Here is a 6,420-nt window from a genome sequence, read left to right as displayed (position 1 = left end):
GCATATAATTGGATCGTCGGCCGTGCGCTTCCCTGACGCAATAAAAAGCCCGTCACCGGCCCGCACATTAAGCACATTATTATGGCCCGGTCCGAATCTGGGTCGGGCATGGCCGGGCTCTGGGTTCAGGCTAGAAATGACAGCTCTAACGTGATACACAATTACATTAACGCTGGCTTTTTTTAAACTTTCTGGTTAGGATTTTGTTTGTTTGATAATATTTTTTGCACAATTTTTTATGTTAATTTGTTGTTACTGATGGTCATTGAAAAATAAAATTATATATTTTTTAATGAATACAATTTCTAAAAGGTGATTTTAAAAAAAGTTTTTGTTTGTTTGTTTGTTTGTTTGTTTGTTTGTTTGTTTGTTTGTTTTTCTGGCTGCACCCTTCCAAATGTCTTACCACAGCAAGCAAACTTGTACAAAGATTTGGCAATTGTTTTATGCCAATCGCCCTTCCTGATGCAACCACCGAGCTACCACAACCTGCGTGCATGGAGTAGAGGGCTGCCATTTCAGGCACCTGGGGAGCAGATGGGGTGCCCTCATTTTTGTTGTAACGGTCCATGGATTAGAACCTGTGATCTGTGATCACAGGCTCTCCTTCACTAACCTCTGCTCCAAATCCTAATAAATTATACTGCCAAGACATAATTACTTGCCCATTAGGCATCATGTTGCAGCATTCCCCCCTTTCCCTAGAAGCTTTGCACTAAAGAGTCAAGCACCATTCGGAAACAATTTCCTGAAACGTACTAATTGAATTTCATGTCAAAAGGGGATTCAAACACAAGAAGTCAACCAAGCACACAGGTAGTAGCAAAAGACAAATACAAAGTTTTGGCACAAAGCTAATAGTCTATGACAGACCAAGAAAACTTTTCAAATTGATAGTAGCCATGCTAGACCATATACTAGACCTGTGTGTAAAACACCAAAAGCACAGAACAGATGAAAATGATGCTGTTGTCAGAATCTGTTTTTTTGTTTTTGTGTTTATTGTTAGTTTTTTTAATGTTTTTCTGTGTTTTATGATTCTTGTGTTTAGTTTCTTTTACTTGTGCTTTAATTTGATTACCCTTTGATTTTGTTTAATCAGGTAAATCCATTGAGATCACAGTTCTCTTTTGTAAAGGAGGCCTGAAGGCAGCCCAGCACGCCTGTTTCTGACTGTGGGACGAAACTGGAGTATTTGGAGAAAACCCACACAAGACGAGGAGAACATACAAACTACACACAGAAAGACCACAAGTCCAAACCAGGGAATGAATCCAGGACCTTCTTGCTGTTTGTTTATCCCTCTGTGCCACAAGCCATTTCTTCACTCACTTATGTGCAAGCCTGCACACCCATCTACACCTGTCCTCTGTTTCATCAGCCTCAGCTGCAGCCACTCTACTCATCAGCCCCTGTCCTCATGTCACTCATCAGTCTGCCATTGTTGTGCTTACACGCCATGGCAGGTTGTCCTTCAGGCGTCTTCCCCACGCTCTGGAAGTTTTTGTGCTGCTGCAACAACTTTAGTTTTGTTTTCTTGTTTAAATAAATCAGTAGCTTCATCTTGAGTTCTCTGTGTCAGTCTGCATTCCTGGGGTCATTCCTGCTACTCATGAATTAAACACTGATATGTGATAAATTGACTGAGTTGCTGGCAGTACATGTTCACAGAAAGAACAAAACAAAAAGTGTGAAAAAGAATGCACATCACACGCAGCGTCGCATGTCTAAGTTTTAGACTATTTTTTTTAGCAATCTATTAATCATCAATATGATGAGAACGATTCAACTTTTATCTCAACAAACTTTAGCTCAGTATCTGTAGAAATGATAGAGTTCTAGCTATTTTTGTGTTTGGTGTGACACCCATCCAGCAGTTATTCAGTTGCAAAAGAACATCCAGTGATCACAGATCACATCACGCCAGTTTTGGCCTCCTTGCACTGGCTACCCATTCACCTTCGGATCCAATTCAAAATTCTCATGTACGTTTTTAAATCACTGAACAGTTCCGCCCCATCCTATCTCACTGATCTTCTGCAGCCATATGTCCCACCGCGCTCTCTGAGGTCAGCAGACCAGATGCTTCTCTCAGTCCCAGAAACCCGTCGTAAGCTCAGGGGTGACAGGGCTTTCTCTGTTGCAGGTCCACGACTGTGGAATGAGTTGCCACTGAGTGTCCGGCAGGCTCCCACACTCTCAGTCTTTAAGTCTCGCTTGAAGACCCACTTCTATTCTCTTGCCTTTAACACGGTGTGATTTGTTTTGGTCCGGTCTGTTCTCTACTCTGTTGGCCATTTTAGTTAGCTTCTGCTGCTATTTGTATCTGTATTTCTATTTTATGTTTTCCTGTCCGCTGTGCATGTTTGTTTTCTTTTGTACAGCACTTTGGTTGGCCTTGTTGCTGTTTTAAGTGCTATATAAATAAATTGGTATGGTATGGTATGGTATGGTACAGATGAAAAATAATCTAAGGAGGAAACCCACCGGGCTGAAAAGTGGACATCATTGGAAAAATATTCATCACAGCATAGATGTATTTTAATTACTTTTCTTCCCCCTTTTTCCACTGAGAGGATGTAGGTTAAACAAAACGTGGGTGACTAAATAAATGATAAATGATCTTCAAGTCCTGAGTTTGTTATATTTAATAATGAGTTTAACAACCTCTAAAATATTCAGCTCTGTTTGAGGCCAAAAAGCCTTAGTAAACATATGATGAATACATTTTTTACTTCCATCCTCTTACCTTGTTTTTCTCTCAGCTGCTCCCTTCCTCAGGGTCGCCACAGTGAACTCACTAAGTGTCCTGATGCATGCTCAGTAATCCAGGTACGTAGATCCAGGTACGTAGATCCAGGTACGTAGATCCAGGTGCTGGATGTCAACAACAAACTGGTTGATCCACTATGAGAAGGTGTTGCTTATAAGTGAGTTTGTTGCAGCTCCTCAGACTGAAGAAGTCTTTTGGATAAAAGATGAAACGTTTCAACAAAGAAGAATCTGTCCAGAGGACCTGACAATCTTGTTAGTTCACTCGCACAAAAACTTGGCAATTTGTTTTTATTCCAAATGCTCTTCCTGACACAACCACAGACCACCGAGCTACCACAGCCCTCTGCGTGGAGCAAAGAGCTGGGTGTCTGGGGGAGCAGACAGTGGGTGTTAAGGGCCTTGCTCATGGGTGCAGAGTGGGGCAAATGAGGGTGGAGGCAGGAGTGGGTGCCTCACCTTTCCCACCCACATTTTGATGTTGTGCTGGGGAGTCGAACGGGCGACCTTCCAATTACAAGCTCCTCTTCTCTAACCTCTGCCCCACCAATTGAATGGAGACGAGAGAAATGCCCTTCAGATCTCCCTACCTATCTACATAATGAAACCAAACTCATCAGTCAAGCTGTTAGAGCAATAACTGCCAAAACATGCACAGAATGAAAAAAACCAGACATCTGGAGGAAGTTCAGTGACAGAAATCCTTTGTGAAATAAAGGAATAGCAACATTCGGTCTGACATACAAATGGATTTTTTTTCTTCCAGTGAACCAAATTTCTAGAGGAGAAGGAGGAGGGGATGCAGCAGTGGATTGCCTGGCCTACTTTCTTCCATTCATCAGCGAGTTCATCCTCCTGGGAACTCTGGGTGTACAGTAGAAGGAGGGAGTTGAGCCACGCGTGGCCAGTTACCGTGAGACACCACTGAGATGGTTCTGCAGTCAGAGAGGGGTCGGCGGAGAGTCAGATTCAGGATACCACTTACTACTCGTTTCCATCTTTAGTATTTCTATTTCCTCCCACCTTGCTGCCTTGTTTCGTGCTGTGTGTTCCTCTGAGTTATGTTTAGATTGTACACCAGTTTAGACCAGCAGTTCCAGCTGTGCGTATTCCTAATAGAAGGTGTAAATAAAATCCCTGGATGGATTGACATGCAGCTCTCCTCCTCTGCTTTCCCTCCTGCTCTCCTTCCCTCATATCCTCAGGCTCCTGTCACAGAGCTGCAGCAGGTTGACATCTGTGATTATTAAGGTGCAGTAAGGCCGAACACCAGATTGCCAACAGATGTTTTTGTTTTATTTAAAGGAATGCACTTGCAAACAGCATAGCGAACGTTATAAACAACCTCAGTGCATCAAGCGTCAAGGATAGCTCTAAAAGCTTTCTAATGTCTGATTTAGCATGCTAAATCTTCCCACGGATTTGTCCAATTACTCCTCTAAACAACACCGGGGGCTTGTTGCTAGGTTACCGACAGGTATACTTACAATGGACTTGTTATGATGAGGATGTTTTTGAGTAAAGATAATTTCTTAGTTCAGAGTGAAGTGATCATACAGAGTACACGCCGTAAACTTCCTGGTTCACAGGACAGATGCAGACGGCCTCAGGAGGCCAGATGGAGTCGCATGAATTCGCACGTTATTTCATGTGTAAGCACGTTGATTTTAAACGGTGTCCTAACAAAGTCATTCAGAGATTTGCCACTGAATACACACGAGAAGCCAAACCATCGTAAAACCCGTTCCAAAAGTGTCCCCTCAAGACAAGAATATGTTAAAGTCAAGACTGGAAAATGGGATTATGACACAACCGTACAATGGAAGATTAAAACAGCAGGCCTATTCAGTGGGAGTGTCACTAAATATGTGTTACGTTGCCCTACAAGGCCTCCAGGAGATGAGTCGACTCGCTTCCTGTCTCACTTCGGTTTTCCAGTCCTGGAGCTAAGGAGGGGCAGGGTACAGGGAACGCCTCCCCTGGGCACTGGCTGATGTCCCATGACAGATTGAGGCTGCGACGATGTGTTCACAGTCTGTGCGTTCGTGTGTCTTCAGGATTTTATGTGAATCACATTGATGGGAGACAAACTGAGCAGCTGGGAACAAGTCCATCGCAGCTTTATTTGTTTGCTTGCTTAATTAGAAGAAAATTCAAAAGTAAATAAGTCACAAAAACCAAATTATGACTTCTTTGTAACTGATCACCCATCTGTGAGCTCTAATGTGCTTGTCTAAGTTGCTAAATCACTTTTTAATTGCCTTTTTTTAAAATAAAAACTTAAATCTCATTGGCGCACTTTTTGTGCATCATTTATTTATGAACCCTGATGAAAAAAATAACAATCATATAACATCCTTGCTTTCTTCTATTGATGGGTAAAGGTTGGACTTAGCTCTCCACTAACTTTTAAACACAACAAACGAGGAAGTACAGTTTGGAATGATGATGCTTCGTCAATCTATAAAGTTTAAATGAGAAATGAAATAAATATAAAAAAGCACTAAGACAGGTTTGATGGAACATATGGCCAAATGACTTAAGAATAACTAACAATAAACATGTACATGCTGCTTTCCCAGTTTTTAAATGTTCTTTTTTTTTTTTTGCACAATTTCAATGGTTTTGTCTCAGTGCAACAACTACAGAAAAGTATATTTATATTCTATTTCTGTTTATATTTACATCAAAACCAAAAATAACAACAAAACTATTCAGCATAAGATTATTGCAACATGAATTATATTATATTCTTCCATGCCGTTACTCGAGATATTTCTACAGACCATTGCACTTCTGTGTGTATGTGTATGTGTATGTGTGTGTGTGTCCACAACAATAAGACCCACTGTGTGAAAACTTGTGAGGCATGACCGTGGCCTCTGTAATGAGCTAGCATGTGGTATGAAGCTATGCATGTGAAAATGAAGCGCTGACAGTGCAAATTGAATTAAACAGGTTAAAGTGCCAGAAGAATGAGTACAGGAGGAGCATTCTGTGTCTGCCTGGGAGTGTGTGTGCTTCTTATGTGATCAACATGAACAAAGAGCAATATGAACATTTTATTGAACACAACTTGGACGAATGAAAAACAAAAAAACATGCTCAAAGGAAGAATAAATCAGCTAAAAGAAATTTATTTTTTGCTCCTCTCAGCAAAATGTAAAATTTGTAAAATCTCAAACGAAATCATGATTTTGTCTCCAAGTTTACTTATTATTGTCATCTTTTAGAAAATGTTACATTGACTGTGTATCTGAGTCAAACAATACACGATGTGTTGAGACTTGGACACTTTGTTGCAGTGAACAGTTAAAAGATTTTAACTACAGTACTTCTTTTGTAATATTTTTCCTCTCACTGTTCACCAAATGTAATTAATGGCTGAAGGATTTCTCTTTCTACAGAGACACAATCTTACCAAAATGACAGAACATGGATCTACTGTAGATTATCTTGCTGAATAAAAAAATAATTATTTAAAAAATAAAACTACTTTTAAACTTCACCATGTGCACATAGAGCTACACACACAAGACTTTTTTTAGCAGTCATATTGAGTTAAATGTCTCTTTTCCTCATTAGTCAGGACGATTCAACAACAATTCTCATAAACAATTTCAGATTCTGATGCATCAGACATTTTAT

The sequence above is a fragment of the Nematolebias whitei genome, chromosome 10 (assembly GCF_014905685.2).
Source record: "Nematolebias whitei isolate Nwh7 chromosome 10, NemWhi1, whole genome shotgun sequence".
NCBI classification, from domain to species: Eukaryota; Metazoa; Chordata; class Actinopteri; order Cyprinodontiformes; family Rivulidae; genus Nematolebias; species Nematolebias whitei.
This window is presented reverse-complemented; position numbering follows the sequence as displayed.